General features: G+C 44.3%; 1 long non-coding RNA gene across 1 annotated transcript; it reads left to right on the plus strand.

Annotated features, from left to right (window-relative positions):
* LOC130522779 (uncharacterized) lies at positions 1-1107 on the plus strand. Its single transcript, XR_008949714.1, has 3 exons — positions 1-165; positions 269-497; positions 606-1107. It is a non-coding gene; the product is annotated as an uncharacterized LOC130522779 (long non-coding RNA).
* The last annotated feature ends 20649 nt before the right edge of the window (positions 1108-21756 follow it).

Raw genomic sequence — 21756 nt, forward strand, 5'->3', positions numbered from 1 at the left:
TCATTATCACTTTCAAATGATGAATGCTCTTCATCTGGCCCTCAGAAAGGCTTCCTCCCCTCCCAGAGTAGGGACTTCAAAACATCTGCAGCACGCCACGGTGCTTTTAAAGACACGCCACAAGAGGAAAATAGAACACATGGGCGAAGAACCAGTGGAAAACAGGTCAGAAAGGAACACCTACTTTCCTGAAAGGTCAAGTTAAACTTTGACGCATCAGGTCATTCTTTCAAAATTCTGCTAACTAATCAGTTTGTTTGGTCAACAGGAAATTCCGACAGATTCTATTTGTTTGTAGATCCAGGACACCTGGCTGCACTGAGCACACATTTGCTTCTGCGTGACAAGGCTGACGACAGCTCCGAGGCAGACGGCGCCCCTGTTGCTTTGCTTGTTCATCCATCAAGATCGTAAAACAGAATGGAATTAAATTCAGTCTCCGATCGGATTCCTGGCTTTGGATGCACAGACATCAGACATCAGGCCTGACGTCTGAGGTGAGCATGATCCTTTTTATTACCGTGGAAACTGCAAAGTCTAAAAAACTGAGCATTAAATGTGGCCCAGACCAGAGAATTTCAGTGTTTTTTCACCCCGCGCAACAGGAAAACGGCCTTTGTTGCCGTCTCTCAGAAGACTTTGTACATTGACTTTGTCTCCCGCTGAGTCCACTGGAATTTCTGCACATGACAAAAAAAGGAAAATTGAAATGAAAACTAAACCCCCCCGCTGCTGGAGGAGATGAGCTGTGCCTGAATTGGTGAGCAGACACAACAACATATTTGAAAAAGCTCTTACAGTTATATATATATATATATATCGTGTCTCGCTCCGTTTGTCTGTCATTCCGCCCTGGTGCATGCTGGGATGTAGCTGATGTTGGTGTGCTGTGAAGTGATCCTGGGGGTCATTACAGCTGAAGGCTTCAAATATACTTCCCTTAGGGCAAAACAAAAGGGCCTTTTGTTTCCATCTGTGCTACATGTTTTATCAACAGGGATAATGATTTTAGGCTAACTTGTGTCTCCAGAAAAGTTATAACACCTTTATCTTTGGGAAGTGGCCCCGAGGACGTGATTAAATAAACCAGATGTTCTCTGAAAGGAAGACTTGTTCTGCACGATATCATTCGTTGCATCTTTATGCTAACAGCAATAGCATTTCCTGCTAGCGTGTGGGGAGCTTATTTCCGACCGTTTCAACTCTTCATCAAAGCACAGAGAATAGGAGCCAGCTCCAGAGGAGGTGGTCACAATGGAGGGAGAGAACCCTGGATTTGTGAAAACACAAGAACCAAAACAAAACAAAATAAAACGGGACTCGACCAATTTTTTTCCCCACTTCCCCTGAATGCAGCATCATGAGCAGCTAAAAAGTTCAATGTTCTACAGAAGTACGACATTTCTTTTTAATAACCACGCAGCATGCTACCAACACATGTGCACATGATGCTGACAACACGGCCTGTAGTTTTCTTTTGCTTTTTGTGGATTTCCAACCATACTCTTTACCTTCACATTGTAGTGTGTGTGTGTGTGTGTGTGTGTGTTTTGTTCAGTCAAGATTGTGACTATTATGTTATTTCTTCACTGGTGACCTGCTTTCATTTGCTCAATCTCCTTCCTCGCCACTAGTCTCTTCTCTATGTTGCACCATAACAAAGTAAACGCAGTGCAAAAGTGCCGCAACAATGGTGCAAAAACATAAACATGCAACAGAAAAATGCTGCAAGAGAAAATTGTAGCAATCACAGAAACTAGGAAAGAGCTAAAACCTACAAATCCACAAAATAGATGCAAAAGAAAAAGAAGCAAAACCCCAAACTAGAAGAGGGGGAGAAAAGCTTCGACATCACTCCAGGCCAGTGTAATTAGAGATAAATATAAACTCTTACAAATCAAGGTTTAATATCGTAAAGGACTGCAGCCAAGTGTTTAAAAGACATAAGGGAGAACGTTAGCTACCTTTTTGTTCCCCTCGTGAACAGTTAACTTTAATCGGGGTATCCCACTTGTCTTTCAGGACTGTCGGCTCCCCCTAGTGGCCTGATGCACTTCGGTTGAACATTTTCCTCTTGCATTTGTTTTATGTGGTTTTTATTTCCGCATCATTCCTGAGTTTGCAGCATTTGGTCGTTTGTCCTTCGCAGTGCAATTGCCCCCGTGGGCCACCGTACCCCTAATTCACAATGGGAGTGCCCCCAGGTTTGGTGTGGAATAAGATCAACAACTGAGATCCAGAACTAGGAGAACATTCCAGACTACAGAACAAAGGAAAACAAATGAAAGTTTTACAACCTCACCCCCCCATCCCCAGAGAATCAGTGCTCCTGGTGCACCAGTGGTGACAACACCAGGCCCTGAAAGCCACAGTTTTATCTGCAGTGCTGAGAACTTGATGGAGGAAGAGAGAAATTGAGATAAATTTCCATGGTGATGGTTTAGCCTGTGTGAAGTGATCCACAATCATGGGCTGAGTATCACTGGGGTTCCTTTAGAACCTTCCTCACTGATTCTGGTCCATACAGACTCCTGGATGTGTCAGTAAACACACCATCATCAATATATGTCGACAGCACAACCTCCAGGGCCTGCTGCCACCAGGTGAACACAGCAGAGATCCAAAGCTAAAGCGCCACCTAGCTTCTGGCACGATAGCTTCTACAAGACAGTCTAAGTGACATAAATCTCCTTCTGACCACAGTCTGATTCTGGAGTTCACAGCCCCAGTGCCTTAATGTAAAACAAATACAATAGAATCTGAGAGAAACTGAGCGGGTAATGAATCGCCACGAGGTTAGCAATGAGAGAACATAACAATAAATAGATAGAACAAGACATGGGGGAATATATTCATTTCCAACTAAAACTAATGCAGGTTGAATATAAAGTCGTCACTGTGGGTGAGGAGTTAGCTAAAGTGGAGGGAAGTTTTAGCTGTGGTTGCTAACCACATCATCCTTTAGGTTTTCAGCAGTGCAGCATGCGTGACGCCTGTATGCTCCACCACTGCGTAAGTGAGTTTACAGATCTATTTATTCTTTTTCACAAGTCTGTCAGTGTCAACAAAAACAAACATGTCAGCCAGTGATGCTGGAGAGTCGGGGATTTATCTTCTGTGGTGCTCTACACAGCCAAAGAGGGAACTAAAAATGAAGACTTTAAAGCTTATTTTAGACAAAATGCACATAAGACACCGCAGAACTGCCAGCATTGTTGTCTAATGTGCAACTGAAGTGGCATCAAACTCAATAGGAACTGTCTCTCAGGCATGAAAGTGCACAATAACAGCGATGGAGAATAAAGCAGGTGGTAATATTGAAGATGCCCTCTGTGACACCTGAATAATTTCTGTCTACCTAAGGAGAGAGAGGGGAAAAAAGCCCGAGGTTTGGCTTTACTTTCCGTTGATTCCTCTCCTCTGTGTGCGGTGATGAAGAGCCTCCCAGGGGGACCGCGGTGCGAGGCAGAGCGCAGGTTTTCCAGCTGTCCAGCTGGGGTCACTGTTGTGATGCGTTCAATGAGCCTGCCTGAGCGGGAAAACGCGTCACCTCCCGTGCTTCGTTTAAAAGGTGGGTGCGGTTTTGCCTTTTAAACATGCCAAACGTGTCTCATTTCATCCTCTCATTGGGCTTCAGTCACAATTATTTTTCAACCCCCCCCCCCCCCAAAGTGCATAAATCACAGTGGCAGCTCGCTGCACATATTTTCTTTGGCGAGGTTGGGTAAACTGTGAATATAATAGCGTGAGAATGCATTTGTGAAAGGAAACAGGGGGAGGGTGTGATGTGATGGCGCGCTTGTGCTGCGAATCTCGGGGGCAGGAGGTGTTACTCTTCACACCGAGCCATCGGCCGCCGTCCCCTCGATGCAAGCTTTTATTTATAGAGCAGAGAAGTACACCTAAACGCACTTTATCTCCCTTTAAAGTGCTCTCCATTAGCATCGAGAAAACAAGTCTCTGATCCTGATGAGCAAAATGATTTTGCCATCAGATTTGGGACTCAAACGATTCACCCTTCCTCAAGATCAGTGGTTCTTCTCATAAACTAAATGGACGTTAAAAAGCAGGATGTAGTTTAAGGTCGGACTTTTTGTGAAAGAGCATAGTTGCATGATAGGGTGTCGCTAACATTAGCTTCAGCAAACATACTATACATACGCATTGAGGAGTCCAGAAGCTCATCATCATTCAGCAGTTGTTCTGAACAGGATCGATTGGTTTGGCAAATGCTTTTTTCATACAAGAGCCCAAGTGTAATAGCATGCATTAGCATAGTAATTAAACATGCTAATTGATTAAAAGTGCAGTTTCCTAAGGTTTGGACTGGGAGACTTGTTTGTTTGAGAGTGGGATGAAGCATATATGGAATCCACTGACCTGTGTGCAGTGTTCCAAGATTACGTGTGCGGCTCCGCTATGGCGAGCCGCACGGCTCAAGCTTCTGGTGCAAGTTTCGCTACAGCTGAGAATGGGATGAATTTGGGAAAAATTACAAGCAGATAAGTAAGTAAAACTTGGGCGGCCATAAGATTCGGCATATCGCATCCTTCGTAGACAGGCCGGGAGACTGGAGATTTATTAGCAGGTCCATCATGGAATTTGGCTCCAAGAACCCACAGAATGGTCTCAGAGGGGGCATGAATCAGAAAAACAACATGCTTTACACTAAAGAGAAATGCAGGTTTATATAGAAAAGCCGACAAGCTAGCAGGTGCCACAGCGCACACGCCTCCACACATGCAGAAACACACTTCCCACTGTATCATTACTGTGCACTGCCTTTCATCTCCCCTCTCCTCAGAGTCACTGGAAGCAAAATTTGATTTCCGCCTCATAACTCCCTCCATAATGCGATATCGCCGGCACTAAATTGCCAAGATAACCTTTATCAGAGTGGAGGTGAAAGTCCTGAATGGTCCAGCAGTTATTTCTCTGGCAGACAGGAGCAAACAAGGATGGGGGGAGAGAGCCACCATTTCCACACTGGCAAAGCCACGGACACCTCGATGACGTCAGCGAGGCGTTGATGCCAGGTTACGTGGAGGGAAGACGGACAGAGAAGGCTTCCGTCTGGTAATTGGAAGAACATTATGGGCTTCAATAAAAGGGGCAGCCTGCAGATTAGACTCTTCTGTATAATGCTGCACCTTCAAAAACTGGTTTATTGCCATCTCGTAGATTCGTACAGTGGAGAATTTTGACGTTTCTTCTTCTGTGGTTGTGAACTTGGTCAAGGATCGAGCTGTAGCCGTAGCCTGGCTAGATTTCTACGTACAAGCCTCTAACCATCATGTCATGGTTCGGCCACATTTGCGAATGTTTCGTCTTCTTTTGGGCTGACTGTTGAGGGATGCGCTCGCACACGCCGGCTTTGCTTTGTCCTCACCATTTCCATGACAACAGCGCTGCACCTTTTACCATCACAGAGCAAACAAAGCTCCACCATGGCGTTCTCCACAGTGAGGATGCTCTGCTGTTTTGCAGTCTGAGGGCTGTGACGTCACGGGGGGGGCAAACATCAGGTAAACCCAAAAGAAGAGAAACAAGCAGCGTGTTTACAGGTCCAACCCTTCACAGCTTTCTTGACCTCAACTTTATTTGCTAAAAAAGGTGATGAGTAGAGACGGACATGGATTCCCATGAAGAAAAGCTAATTGTCTAAATCATCTGTGGCTATTTTACCCCTCCCCCCTCCCCCCATTGGATGGTCAAATCCTCCACAAACTGCATTATTTGTTCGGATAGATGCTATTATGCATCACTCCTCCCCTCCCCCCCAAAACACCCACACACACACACACACACACACAGGTAGACGTCAGCGAGGCTCAAAAGTGCTCGTGACAATATTTGCTTGATGAAACATTCTGTCATCAACAGCAGGAGCGTAATAACTTTGGGTTGATAGACTCGTGCAACGATTTTTCCGACTGCTGCAATTCGAAAATGACTTTTCCACCGACTAATTATGAGGCGGCAATAAAGCGTGTAACGTTTGCAAAGACAAAGGGAACTCGTCAAAGTACGCTCTCTCTATCCACAATAAGCTTTTAAACCACAAGATGATTAAAGCCAGGAGAAAATAAGAATGCAACTCTAAACTGAACGCCACACCGAGGTGAAGGGATGACAGTGAAGGGTCCACGATGGCTAACCGAGGTTTATCCACGGGTGACGGATGTGGTGCAGGAAACATAGCATAGCTCAGGTTCTGGGGCAGCGAAGGGCCGCTAGCCTTGCCTGTCTTGAGTTGAGCGCTTCCCTTTAGGGACAACCTGAAACCATTTTTTTCTCAACTAAAAATGTTTGCCTCGTGTGTGAGTGGAGGCAGGATCCAGCATCCAGACATACAGCAGAAAACACCCCCACACAGCCTTTAAATATGCGCAAAATTATAGTTAGGCGTCGTTCGGGCTCAGAACTTTTCATTTCCTGCGTGGGTGGTTTTGTGTTTATCAGGACAACACATCCTCACCTTTTCAGGGCCTCGTTTTCCAAAGAGACACAAATGCACCTGTTTATTCTGTCAAACTACTGTTGTAAAAAAAAAAAAACAGCAAAAAAAAAACAGGACGTTAATGGGTTTGTTCACATTTATTCATCCATTTTCTGGTAACTGCTGCTTTTAGGGTAATGGTGGGCGTTGGAGACAAGAGGCGGGAATGCACCCTGCAACCAGGATGTTCAATCGCTGAAGATGTTCCTGATGGATGTAGCCTATATCAGGTCATGGCGTGGGGGCAGAGCGTAGCGGGACAACCCTACGGGGTTGGATTTGGATGCTCCTTCAATGTTAAAGCCTGCCTTGTTTACTGCTTTACTTGTAATGTAAGCAACAAAATACCGACGAGCCCACCCTGATATCTGGCAACATGCATTTATCTAATAGGATGCATTATAGCACTAGGAATAGCATTTTTAGCTAGGTAGCTAGCCAAGCCAAGGTGTGAATTAGTACAACAGATGGGGATTGAGGGTGGTGGTGGGAGGATGATTAAACAAATGAAATGTGGGGTTGTCCTCAATCAAGTCTCATGAACATGTTCAGCCCAAAATGATCTGAATTTACTGACCCAGTTTTAAATCCTAGGAAAAGCAGGGAAGGAAGGAAGGCTCTGTGCGTGTTCCTGTGCGTGCTGCATATCAAAATATATATTTAACTACCAAAGTGAGAACATTTTTGGGACGTGAGTGACATTTTGGTTGGTCCTCACGACTTCAAAGGGCTGTTTGAGGGTTCAGATGTGGTTTTAAGGCTGAGCCTAGAATTGGGTTGAGCTTAAGGTTAGAGAAAGGTGGGTAATTTATTTTGATTAGGTAAGTCCTCACAAAGATAGAAGTACAAGGATGTGTGTGTGTGTATCTTGTGTGTGTATCTAATCGTCCCATTTTCTTGTATTCAACGTCCTTGTTTATAGATCTGTAAAAATGACAAGATAAGTGTGGAGGATGGTGCAGCAGTGAACCCAGGCTGCCGTTTCTGCTGCGTAAATGGCAGTTTATGGGCAACAATGGATTTGTGGGGGCCTCTTTTTTTGGAGCATCATTGCTGCCTTTGACTTCAAACTCATGACTGCTCAAATCAAAGCAAGGAGTGATGCTGCGACCGAAATCACAGCACTGAACTCTGGTTTCAGTCATGTTATTCACAGAGAGAGAGACAGAGAGTGAGATTTCCTGCAGCTGAAAGGATGTGTATCATAGCAACTGTCACAGTTCCGCTTCAGGAAGGATTTTGACAATTTGTCTCCAATTAAACAAAGAGCTGTGAATAAATTATTTACCTTTCCTGGGGTTGTTTCTGGTCTGTAGGATAAAGCTGTGTACATTTTGTACGTATTTTTAATTTTTATTTGCTAACTTGACTTGTATTTCCTCATTTTCGAAAGCGCGCGTCACCTACAACTCCCTCCGGTGGCAGACTCTCATAATGTCCTAACCTGCATCACAACAGTTTTAAAACCGACTTTGGCCACTCCAAAAATGCCTAGATTTCCCCAGTGATGGCTCCACACAGGCAAGTTGGAGCTGGAACCCACAGCTCCTTTTCACCAGGTCCTCCATGAATTGAATATACTGTATTTTCACGACTATAAGGTGCACCTAAAACACTGAGATTTTCTCAAAAATCGACGATGCGCCTTATAATATGGAGCGCCTTGTGTGTGGACTGAGTTCCAAAATCTGCTGTGCACCTTTGGTAGGTGCACTACGGTAAACGCTCCGCCAATCGATTAGCGGCACACCTACGCGTAAGGATCCCCTAAAATGGCGCCGGTCAAGCGAGACGCGTTTGAATGAGGCTTACTTTAAACTGCAGGCCATCGAATATGCGGCTGAAAATGGCAATCGAGCAATCTTAGTGTTTTCGCTTTATGAGGCGGCGGCATCTCTCCATACGCGCAAGGACAACTGTTGCGCAGCGGCTGCCCGCGGATTACCAGGAGAGGGCGGCCATCTTCCCTAACCCTAACCCTAACCAGGAGAGGGTGGCCATCTTCCCTAACCCTAACCAGGAGAGGGCGGCCATCTTCCCTAACCCTAACCAGGAGAGGGCGGCCATCTTCCCTAACCCTAACCAGGAGAGGGTGGCCATCTTCCCTAACCCTAACCAGGAGAGGGGGGCCATCTTCCGCACCTACTGCCGCGACAAGATAACCGCGCCCAGCCACATCACCAACATGGATGAGATCCCTCTGACTTTTAACATCCCTTTGACCCACAAAGTGGAGAAAACGGGACCAGCACGGTGGCGATACGCACAACGGGGCACGAGAAGTCGTCGTTCACCGTGGTTCTCGGCTGCCACGGAAACGGACAGAGCGCTGGATGACGGAAGGCGAACACTCCTTCACAAAGACTATGAGGCAGCGGCGGGCGAGTTATGCCACCATATGCGGGTGGATTGTAGACGCATGGGCTATGATACCGTCTTCATGTATTGGAAGAGCTTTCACAAAATCAACGCTGAACCAGAACCGGTCGGTGAGTCCGATTCAGATGATTAAGAAGAGGAATTCGGGATGTTGGACATTGAAATAGCGCAGCTGTTTAATTCAGCTACAGAAGATGAAAACTTTGATGGTTTTGTGGCTGAAGAATGAATATTTTGTTCAATAAATGTGTCGAAACTCACTGTTTTACTTCCGATGTCATTTTTTACTGTATGTTTCAGCATGCGCCTAATAATACGGTGCACCTTATGTATGTTTTAAATACAGAAATAGCACCCATAACTGAGACTGCGCCTTTTAATACAGTGGGCCTTATGGTCGTGAAAATACGGTATGTGGTTAACAAAATATCAGGAGATCTGCAAGTTCTCTAATGGGTACTTTTTAAAGAGAAAGGTTCTGCTTGAGTGGAAATAATTAATGGGTGGAAAAGGGGCTGATTGCAGAACCCTACTGCTTTCAATCTGAAACAACCTAACTTTACAATCAAGATCTTTTACGTTACCTTGGCTGAATAATTGTCGGATCGCTGCCACATAAGAAACTCATCTTAAAAACAATTCGAGGAATACTATGGTGTTAAATAATGCGCCACCAGAAACCAAATTGGAGTCATTTGGCAGCAGACCAGTAAACATTTCCTGGGAGTTTGATTTGGGTTTTTCCTTTTTGGGTGAAACACCTCGAGACTCCTCCTGGTGGAACTGGCTCCCTCTCAAACACTCAATATCCCCAACGCGCTTTTGTGGCAATTATTATCTCCTCGAAACCACCTCAGAGAGGTGTACCACTTTTACTCTTGTGATGATTTATTAAACCCTCTTAAGCTTTTAGTGGGTGCCAGTGGCGCCAGTGTGCTGAGTTTTGACCGTTCTCCGTCATTTCACAAGGTCTGAATTCATCGTACATAAATTTAGCGGGTAATTACAGTTCATCTGCACCATCTGATCCATCCAGCATGTGCAGACGTGGATGTTGCGCCCGTGTCCTCATTCCAATAATAAATACAATCATCCCAGTTTCTTCGTTCTTCCCGAAAACAGTCGACCGACGCGATCCGCGATAAGTGGTGAAAGTCAAGCGTGGCTCGGCGTCTGGGTGCTCGGCGAGTGTGCGTGGGTTGTCCAGGAGCTGCCATTTACCACGCTGCTGCTTTCACTGCAGGGGCCGATCAAGGGGGTGGGGGGTGGGGTGAATTAGCTATCGCACTTAGCAGCCAATGCCGTCCTCCGTCAGCATGTCCTTGCCCAAGTTTATCACCACTGTCAAGGCGCTCGCTTGTTTAATCATAACTGTCTCCCTGTCTGCAGTAATTGTCTCTACCCAGAGGGGGGTTTCAGAACTTTAGGAAATTGCATTTTTATGCTGCATTAGCCCCGTTGCCTTCTAAACATGTCTGTCTTTCTCCATACATCGCCGCTGTCACCGTCTCTCTTCCCCCCCGTTGTCATCTTGTCCCACATCCTCCTGTTTTCACTGTGGTCCAATCAGATGCATTTATTTCACAGCTTGGCTACCAGTTTGCACTAATGGAGCCAAATTTCTCACTCCAGAAGCAACACGAGCTCCCTCGGCGTGCCGGAAACAAGGCTGTTGAGGGCAGCGAGCTGCTGTGAATAAATATGAGACTAAAATGAATAGTGATAAACATTTTCTTGAGTTGTTCCCGGTCCTTTGCTCTTCTAATGCTATGCTATGCTATCCTCCACACTTCTCAACAGCAGTAGTTTTGAGGTTGCCTGCCTGTCCGTTTTCGCAGCGCTCGAGCATTAACTTTTAAATACTTCACCTAAAAAATGAGAACCATCATTTAAAATGTAATTCTCACCCACATGCTCTCTAAGAAATCCCTCGCCCTAAATATTTTAGTCCTGTTCTAATTACAGACCATCGGTTTCCTTGGTGAGATAGAGGGCGGAGGTGGAACGTAAGGGACTGCTGGCTCTTTTCAAATGGAGAGTTAGCATTTGAGTAACCACGCTGGCTGCAACAAGACAGCTCTCGGATCTTGATGCCCTTGAACCCTTGTGCTTCACACGCGTTTGTGCAGAATTGATGAATTGATGGGGGAAATTTGCTGCCTGCTAATGCTCGCCACGCTAAAGTGCCAGTTTTGGATTGCACCTCAATCTTAAAACAATGGCAACAAATTACTGATGACACTGTAGCATCAGGTTATTATTTCTTTCTTTTCTTTTTTAGCAACTTTAATGCTGCTCGTCTCAGCACACCAGAAAATGTCTCCTCACAAACATGCTAATTGAACAAAAGCACTCTAAAATTCTGACCAGCTTTTAAAGCTTTTACTGACCTCAGCAGTCAGGCAATATAATGAAGGCCAGAGCTCATCAATCTGTGAATGAATCCTTGCAGTTCAAGGACTGATCCATCCTGCTTCAAAGTAAACACACAAACATACGCACAAGCTAGCATGCAATAGTCAACATATACACAGCTTTAGGCTGTTATTGATCAGGGCTTCTCATCCACTGGGCTTCGGAGCAGTACCAAGCTAAAGACGGGGCAATTAGAAAGGAATAGAACTGCCCGTCAAGGTTGAATCTCTGCTCGTACAAGACTGCAGCGTTTCAGCTGTGGGGCATCTTGGTCAGATGTTGACATTTCATGTTTTGGTGATTTTTCTTTGGGTTTGCTTCAATTTTGCAATTGCATTTGTTTAATCAGTTTTCATGAAATGCTGTTTTTGCAGAGTCTGATGGCCTGTTTCCTTTGTGACGCATGTGGACAGATTTCCACCAAGCCATTAAGCTCGGAAAACATCTCATATTTCTGAACAACGTGTTCCCGAGGGGTCCTAGATTGACCTGGGATTCTGAACAAACCTGGTCCTGAGCTGTCTGACAGGCTAATGGACACCAGAAGCTCTCCGGCGATACCCTTGCAGCAGCTCCAGATAAGTGACCCCTCCCTCGAAGGGTCAAAACCCCTCTGTCAGCCCGCGATTCATTAGTCCGTCACACTAATCTTGCTCGTCACATCCTGTGCAAGCACAGCCTTGTGGCAATTACTGATAATTAAATTTTCATTGGGCTAAAGAGTGACTATCTTTTCTTATCTATTTATTCGGGTCAGTTAATCTGAACAGTGAGCCTGCTGGTTTAAATGACAGTTTAATTTGTTTTTCATATCATATTATAATCTTTTTTTTTTTTTTTTTTTACACATGAGCCTGAAAGATGACTCTCCTGATATACATTTACAAATATACACGTTGAACCTACATGGAACCTACTTTGTTGTTGCCTGCTCGTGAAGACCACAACAAAATAGGGAGAGACGCTGCCAGGTTTAACAATAATACCCAACAAAGGGGATGTTGTAAGTGCAAAAATGAATAATAATCCATCAAGATGCAAAGCAGCTGGGCTCATACAGGGTGGAGGTGCAGAGGCAGAAAGAGAGAGCAAATGCTTGGTCAGGCGGAGCTTTACGAGCTGCAGATCACTGGCCAAGTGTTCTAATGAGGTTTGCTCCACTCTGCTGGAAACCTGCGATTCAAAGACAGCACACAGCAAGACAACGCCACAGATCAGGGCCGTCACAACTGACCGTGTGGAGATTTGGGAAACAATCAGATGCATCTGTGCATGTGACACAACTGAAGTGCAAAGTAGAAACAGATGATATACTCATGTATGTGTGTGTTAATCACATCAACTGCCAACGTTAACATTGCAACCCATCTGAGGCATTTCATGTGTTTCCTGGGGCATCCGAGGCTGAAGCAAACTTTAATTTCACACCCGGTTTCATTCTCAGAACAGAATATGTATCTGGGGTAGCAGGCTGTCATTCTCGGTCATTCTGGGGAATTCTGTACCGCTTCCCCGGTGTACCTGTTGTTTACCTGGTCACTTGATGCGACTAATTTTGCATTTGTGTTGCTCTCCACTGTCTCAACCTGCTCACCGTCCACCTCTGCTCAGCCACACCTGTAGCCACACCCCCTCATCACTACACCTGCTTCCACCTATCAAGCCAGGCTTCATGCAGCTTCACTCCACTCCCTCTTTGCCTGATGGGCTCAGCTTTCATACCGACTCTCCAGCACTTGTTTCTGTACCGCTTCCCCGGTGTACCTGTTGTTTACCTGGTGTTTGTCGTGGCTTTTGGACTGATACCTGCTCACAAGTCCCCCTGCCAAGCCCACCTGGGTCCGGGTCTGCACTACCATTATTTGGTCTAATGTGTGCCAGCCCAACACTCACCACAAGATGCTAATTAGCCCTGAGTGGGAACCCAATAGATTTGCAATAGCGATTGAGGGACTTGAAGCCCCTTCATCACCAACTTCTCTCTCCTTTTTGCGCTGCAGCGCCGCACCTTCATCACTGAACTAGGGGAAATACCGTCTGTCATCAGCCTCCTGACAAGCAGAGCTCGAGTACGGGGAACAGATAAATGGAAATTCTTCAGCCTGTACCTTCTTTGACCTGTTTGCAGCTGAGCTTTACAAGGTTTTTGGGTTTGAGAATTGTGGTTCTGAGTCAGCCCCTCATGGGACCGAGACAAAGCAAGCCAATGGCAGTGGACTGCTCTACTGATTTCCGGACCAGAGTGAGTCAAAGCCATTGAAAGAGCTCAGCCAAGCTCTCTAACGCTTTCCTTCAGTTTGGCTGACTATATGAAGGAAGAACTGGTTTCATATGAGTGAGGTGATTGATTTGATCCACATTGACATTTGGATCCAGACCCTTTGATGACAGAAGCTTTAAAGGGGAACCCAACGTTCTCTTGTTCCTCAATCCTGTCAGGGAGCTGCAGTAGCAAACTCCTCCCCTTGGGATCAGCAGACTGGAAACCTTGACTACAAGCAGTTGGGTCATACCTCCCCTTCCCAGGTCCAAAGTCTTCCTCTATTGTGGGACAGTGGACACTTTGATTTCAGCTGTCCAGCAAAAGTCGGAGCTCAGAAGTTGCTGGGAGCCCCTCGTAAGCTCAAGGGCCCTGACGCCTACCTGGAAGCTCACCTTCCAAAGGGTGCCTGTATTCTCTGTCAGAACCCAAGAGAGAGGCCAAGTAGACACACATCAAGGAGTCCATTGCTGCAGGCACCTATCCTCCAGATGATTGGCCTTGAACACCAGTTTGCGCGGCCCATCTTGTCTCATAGACCTGAGTTCATCCTCTCAATACCTTATTGTTACAATGTTTGCCCAGGACATAGAGGAGCGGACAAAGAGGGACACCCTTGTCCCAGGTCCTGCCCGTCCTTCTGCCATTCCGTCCCTCCAGACTTGAGGTCTGATGTGCTGCTATGGGCCCACTCCACCGAAGTGCCCTGTGACACCTGTGGTTCAGTGGACACAGCATGACCTCCTCCAATAGTTCTGGTTGCCCACCTTACAGGAGAATGCCCAGGAATTTGCCAGAGCCTGGCCAACCTACTCTAGGTATACCTCATTGACCATCTGTCCAGGCCTTCATCCTCCACTGGCACAGGACAAGACTCCAAGCTTGCTCCAACCTCCATGAAAGAGACTATGCTGTGACTGCCATCTGCTGCACACCTGCTCCTACCTACCAAGTGGGCCAGAAAGTGTGGCTCTTTATCTGAGACGCCCGAAAATATCGCACCATTGTTCACTGGCCCATTGACGATCCAGAAGGTCATCAATCCAGCGGCACTTTTATGTCAGTGATTTTGTCAACGTGAAAACAAGAAAGTACTTTTTTCCCCAATTCAAACATTAGGTTAATCTCGTCATTAAAAACGAGAGACCCCAGCAACAACAGCGTCACTCCAGAAGGCTTCAAGGCTTCAAGGCTTGAAGGACACGTCATATAGCAGTTGACTGGACAATGACACAAGACTATTCTGCCAAGCGAAAAGAAGGACTTTGTCATAAATATAAAGTTCTAACTGTGACACACACCACTGTTTGTTTTCTGAAGGCCCTGTAGGTATACGGTCCCAGTTCCTTCAGTTCACCTGAAAACATGCAGTTATTGAAAAACATTTGACACTAGCCAAATGCCAAGGGCCAACTTTTGACAGGGCGTAACCATGCAAGATAAAGGTAAATCAAATAACTGCGAGTGCGAAGTGACAGATCGTATGCTTTATTCTTCTCATTTCTGCTTTATTTTCATTTTATGTGACAAACTAATGTTTAGAGTCAAATGTTCTTATTGCTTTTCTGTGTACGTTAATCCATGTTTTAAATTAATCCATCTTTAATAAAGGAACAGGGACTCTGTTCATAGCTGCGTGGATCTTTCCAGGGATAAAAGACACTCTGGCCTACTGGAAATAGTTCACAATCATGGGTGGTTAATTGAACACATTGACATCCACACGTTCCGATATTTGAGTCCCTGTAAATAAACTATATGTCTTTTAACCACATACACACCATGTAACGTTAGGCTGGACAAACATTTAAAATACTAAAACTTAAGTATTTTAACAATCATTAGGTTGCAGGTTAAAACAATAACTTCCTCTGAATGCTGTCAATTGCTGCATTCTACATCTGTTATTGCAGACCATTGGTCGGGATGTGGCTCTGATCAGAAGAGCACAGATGGAAAGAGGAAAAGAGACTAAAGGACTAATATGCTGGTCAGGTTCATACATGAAATGACGCAAAGCAGCAAGGTGTACATTGTTATTGGCAGATCAATGCTAATTACCTACCACAAATCAACTTCAAATGCTAGTAATGCCAGGGGACAATGACTATGCGTGGGATTGCATGTTTGCGCGAGCCTCTGTGGATGAGTGCATGTTTGTGTGATTGTGCGTGTAATTGTGTGAATAGCTCTGCATGCATATGTATGTGGGGGTGGAAAGATCGGGTCTTCTGTGTTTTCTCTGTTTTCACCCTCTGCAAGGAACTCTGCTGTGAGAACTAGTGTAAAAATTGACATGACTAAATTAATTTGAAATGTAACGCTAGCGCTAACTTAGCATCACCACCATGCTGTTAGCTTTCAAGCTAAAGTATTAAGTCCAATGCTGTGCATTATTTGTAAAAAAAACAACAACTATTGGATGTGTACATCTTTTCGACTTTACCTATGATACTTCCCTTGAGCAAGCGGCTCCACCCGGTCCATTTTTGTCAGCATTCTTTACTTTCGACATACTTGCGTTTGGAGGAATTTTGCTTTGATTACTTTACTGTGTGACCTGGCAACACTTTTTGTTTTCCTCATTTTTGTTTTTGCAAGTCACATTTTCATGCTGTGTGTATATTTCATGTTATGTGTGTATTTTCTTGATACATTTTGGATATTGCACATTGTAAAATGTGTGGATTCAACCTCGGACTGTCATAAGTATCTTTTCTATAAAGACTCTGATGATAAAGACCCCGCCCACCTTGAAGCAGTACCATTGCGTAACGGAACGCCAATATGGCCGTACCGTGTTGGGTCAAACTGTTGTGGTTAGGGAGTGCATAGGTGAACAACAGATTACATTTGTTTCTCAGTTTTTCCACTGTTCTTTCCAAAAAAGTTACTAAAAGTTTTCTTCTTTTAGGCAAAAAAATAAAATAAAAATCACTGATTTCACCTTCAAATATACATATCACCAGCTGTCAAGAATCTTTTTATAGCGCTAAAATAAAAACAACAATTATTGACAAACATCACAATTCACATAAATTAATCCACAATGACCCTGTGATTCATCCGATTTAAGTTTTGACAGCCCTATTCAAGGTTATTCTGCTAATTCAAAGAGTTCCTGACTGCGCTTGTACGGAGCACCAACAGACAGTTTTGAAAAGAGATGCTCTATAGAAATTGTCAACACCAATCTCCAACAAAGCATAACGCTAAAAGGTCAACAGGCCAAGGACAAAGATCAGTCAATATTGATGCTCTGCATTGCAAAAGGTGCGAGAAATCAAGAAAGGCTCCAATCCTACAGTCCGATTGTTTTCCTTCCATCTTCAGACTTTTCTGTTTTATTGCTCTGACATCAGACAATAAATCTGAGAGTACATTTTCCACCGCTGGCACATCTATTCACATTACACCTACACCTACCAGGCTGACACGCTCATGGACACAGTTTTGTTGGCAGCCTCGGTGCAGAAACTGTTGTCTGAGATGTTTTAGGTAAGGCTGCAAGACAGGCTACACAGGAAACTGCTTCAAGGATTTCAGTGGCTGGAGTCTACTCTCTCATTTAGATATGTCATTCATTTGTCCTGCACTCACTTGGCCCCTTTCAAAACCCTTTTCAGGATTGTACATGTGATGCTTTTGTCACAAGAAACCAGAACAACCCTGCAAGGAAAAAGGAAAGGAGCTGTACGTCAAACGTGTATTTATGGAATATTAATGCGTAGCATGCAGTCTCTTTCAGTTCCCCCTTGTTCTATAGTACACAGAGCATTGCATGCTTATACTTACATCCTCCTCCAAGTGCCGTCAGTCTGTGGAGAAATTAGACACGAGAGGACATCAAACTCCTGTAATTACTTTTTTAAGGGCAACCTGGGGGTCATCCAATGTTGAGCCAGGGCTGGCATGGTGCAGGCAGCCTCTGTGCTGCTGCTATTTTCTGCATATTTCCCTTTTAAACAGTGAAAAACAGTCTGCCGATACAGAAGACTCTCTTTGCTGGAGACAATGTAGCTCACCGCCCCGACATTTCCAGGGACGGTTTCTGTTTATGCTGCAGAAAACAAGTGCTGGCATCCCCTTGAGCACCGAGAAAGAAAGGAAAAAGGAAAGCTGCCAACTTTCTTGGATAGGTTAGCATGTAAACATCTAGTTATACCTGCCTGTAGATGCTAGTACAGTTAATATGGCAGACAATTATAAAGTTACTTTGATCATAAAGGGAACATTGGGTTAAAAATCCTAATTTGTGGTCAAAATCTGATTTAGACATTTAGAAATTCCAATGAAGACACAGATAACATGCCTGGAAGGATCCGAGTTGCTGTTAGTAGCGCTCAGGTGCTGTGTTTAAGTTCCTTTTGCCATCCATTCACCAAACCTCTGCTCATCAGAATCATATACATGCCAATAAAAATCCCATCATAGTCCGATTATCAGAGTATTCAAGTGACCACAGGAGAACGGCCTCACGTGTTGTGATTTATCAGATAGCAGCAGTGATCTCATTATGAGAAATCAGATGAACACACCGAGATCTCGCCCTGTTAGTCCCATCTCATCACTGTATACCTGTTAAGTATTGTTCTTCAAAAGAAATCTGGTAATCTGCATTTTAGCATGTTGCATTGGATTATCATCATATTTTAAGGGTCATGTTGACTGGTGTTAAAACTTTTTGGTGCAGATATTTTGGCTTTAATTAAAACTTTCCTCCAGTCACAATGCTGAGCTCGTATTACAAATTCATGCCCACACACATATCCACCATCTGTCGGCCCCCTCCCCACCCACCATCCATACTCAGAACACTCAAAAAAAAAAAAAAAAAAAAAATATATACACAGATAACTGTGCATGGAAACACGTTAGTCAGTCCAACTAATTTTGGAGTCCTCCTTATCCAGACAGTGAGATTGGAAATCAGTCCATTATTTGATTTTCTGCATTGCTGTATACTGGGACAAGGAAAGTCCCACAAGACGCCAGATTAAAATTTTAAGCATCGCTCGATTGAACTGTGCATGTAAATGTACCGAGTGTGGACTTTGATCAGGAAATAAAACGTGTGAGACATGTGAGTGGGAATGTGCTCCCTCGTGTGGATGCAAACACACGGTGGCACAAAAGACAGCTTTTATTGAGGAAGAGAGTGAAAGAGCAGCCATAATCACCACTGAAGCCCAAAACTGTGTGATTGAGCAAATCCTAACATGATAAATGTGACTTCTGTAGCAATGAAAGCTCTGAACCTGACCTTTTCAGCCCTTTGGATGACAATCTTTGCTCCAAACTGCCCCCTCCCCGCCACACTAGAGATGATGTAAGATGAGTCTTAAGTTCCAAGTGTAAAAGTTCACCGAAAACAACATGAAGCTAATTTGAAATGAGCAAACCGACTGCAAAAACAAAAAAAACAGATTTAGCCGCTTGAATGCAAATAATGGAAGTGCTAGTAAAAGTGACGGGGTGAGTAACATCAGGGGCAGGCTGAATTATGCAAAGCACTTAGCAAACATATTGGCTTTGATCTCTTTAACATGCATTTTCTGCTGTTTGTTACCATTCGTGGGACCTCTTGACCTGCTAATTATGCGATGTAATGACGCTCACTTGATTGGACTTAATGAGCTGAAGTTTATTTCATTCAAGATTACAAACGGGGCATTAAATGTTCCCTCAGTTACTAAACCTGTTGTCATTAAGCCTTCTAATGAAAAATTTGCACTCCGTCATCTGCAGTTCAGGGCTCATGAAAATTAAATGAAGGAATTCAATGTTGATCTTGTTTACAGAGCAGAGGAGGATCACCCCAACATTAAAAAACCCTCTTGCCGACTGGCAACAGAGGGGTGGGGGAGTCCACCAAAAGCTTTCTGAGATATGAAGAAAAGCAGAAAAGCAGAAAGGCCAAATCCATTTCTTCAAACGGAAAAAAGAAAAAGACATTAAAAGGGAAAGAGCCCGCCCACACCGCTTCTGTGGCGCCATGTATAAAGCTGCACCATTAAAGTGCGTCTTATTTACGCCATGTTTTTAAACTTTGTGTCCAAAGTTTGCAAATCACTTTTATCCTAAACCATCGTGCTTCATGTTATTTTGCACTTTACCTACTGATCAAATTTGACTGGTTTCTAAAGGAAATGTGGCCCTTTTAAAGACCCCTACACCCCTACACAGCAGCTTTCTCTGCCATGTTTTTGTAAACCGGATACCAAATCACTGAACCCGATCATTCTGATAAAGCAAAAGATGTTTCCAGGTATTTTCCTCTGTTAGTTTGAGTGCTGGGATACTGAACCTATGTCATATTGAATGGATATTGGATACTGAACCTAATTTGCTCTGATTCGAGGTGTTTGGAGGACTTCTTCATGGCAGCTTCGTCTTCATTCAGTCAAAATCAGTTGGCGCTGAAATGATAACATTTGCTTTCAAGCCCTCTGATTTTCTGCTCGACTGGACCCGTGAGAAAGCGTTCAGACGTGGGAGCACGTCGAGCCTGAGCGGGTCTTTGGATGATGCAAACAGGCAGAAGTGGAAAACGAGACCGCCGACCTGCGCGCGGCCCTTAGCCTGTAGCAGCTTTCATCTGGGGGACATGAAAAGAGAAAGAAAATGGTGGACCAGGTGTGCTTCACGCTGATAAGCGTCAGCCAATTGAGCCGCTCCCTGCCAGCCCTCCGCTCTCCTCCCCTCATCTGATCCCATCTTTATCTTCCTACTTTCTGTGCTTCCTCCAACTCCCGCAACTTTCTTTCTGAAACGCAGAACATAAGCCCAGATCGGATGGACTGATAGAGCTTGAATAAACCCCAGGAATTAATTTTTTCATCTTTTATTGAAATTTTCCTCTGCTCTCACCCTCCCATCTGACTTTCTTTGCTATCTGCTCATTTTCTCTCTTTTTCCTTGAGCAATTTGATCAGAGCGGCACAAAAAGAGCCCTCTATAATAGAATATTTAATCTACAAAGCAAAACACAGGGAAATTAGAATACTGGTCTCATACATGTGCGGCTTCCTTAATGACGACTTATTTTCTTCAATTTTCTTTACGTTATGAGAAGAATGTACACATGTTTGTGACTCCAACTAAAAGCTTTTTTTGAGTGTATTTTTTTTGCAGATGATACACGACAATTCACTGATCGTTTCTAATTAGTCTGACGATCATTTGTTATTTTAGCTTTGCTGCTAAAGGGTAAATGTATTTTGTTCTGAAACTCCCAGGGTTCCCTCAATACTGACATAACATTTTTACCTTGAGAAGGCACTACAATATTTTCCTGCAAGAATACGACACAATGTCAAATATTAAATACACCCAGAATTTATATAACTTAAAAAGAACACTGATCAAAAAAACATAGGTTTTTAAACCCCAGTACACAGGCTTCATACATAACTCAGTGACCTGGAACAGAACCCCCCCCCACACACACACACACACACGCGCACACCTAAAACATTGGGGACTCCGCCAACTGTGTGGGACAAATTGGAGGCAGCACAGTAACTCAGCGGTCGTCTTGAAAACTGAACACACCTTAAACAGCTGGAAAGGTCCCTTTTTGGATTTCTGTACATCAAATTGTCCCTGGAGTTTCCAGTCCAGCCCTTCAACACTGCGTGGGCAACAACATCAAACTTGTTGACCAAAGTCACAGTTTATCACAGCGAGTAGGTGAAGCGCTGCCAGAGGGCCGATGACATCAGTGCCCTGCTGCTTGGAATGGGCCCCAATAAAATTTATTCACTGTAGACACTGGCACCAAAGAGACTTAATGAGGGCTTTGACATTTGTCCTTTTCTGTAATAATTATGCTGCTAGTGAGAATTTTGGCTGGTTATAACCTTTTGCTAATTTAGCTTTGTGCTCATCCCTGAGTGGGTTTGTTCTGTGTAATATATACGACCTTATGGGCTCTTGTAAAAAAGACAGCAGAGAAAACTGAAGGTCTCTTTGGTAGAGAGTTTATATTCTTCCCATCTTTGCTGCTGACACGAGAAAGTGCATTATATTTAACAAATTTACTGTGTTTTGGATTTTCATTAAAGGAGTGCACAAAATCTTATTTCAAGTGTTCAGTGCGGTGTAGGAAGGCAGAGTTCTCTTTCTTCGTTTGTTGCAAGATTGATGTCCACTGTTCTGATGTGCCAAAACTATGATAATGGTGAGGTTAGCATTATATCAG

The sequence above is a fragment of the Takifugu flavidus genome, chromosome 3, assembly GCF_003711565.1.
Source record: "Takifugu flavidus isolate HTHZ2018 chromosome 3, ASM371156v2, whole genome shotgun sequence".
Lineage (NCBI taxonomy): Eukaryota > Metazoa > Chordata > Actinopteri > Tetraodontiformes > Tetraodontidae > Takifugu > Takifugu flavidus.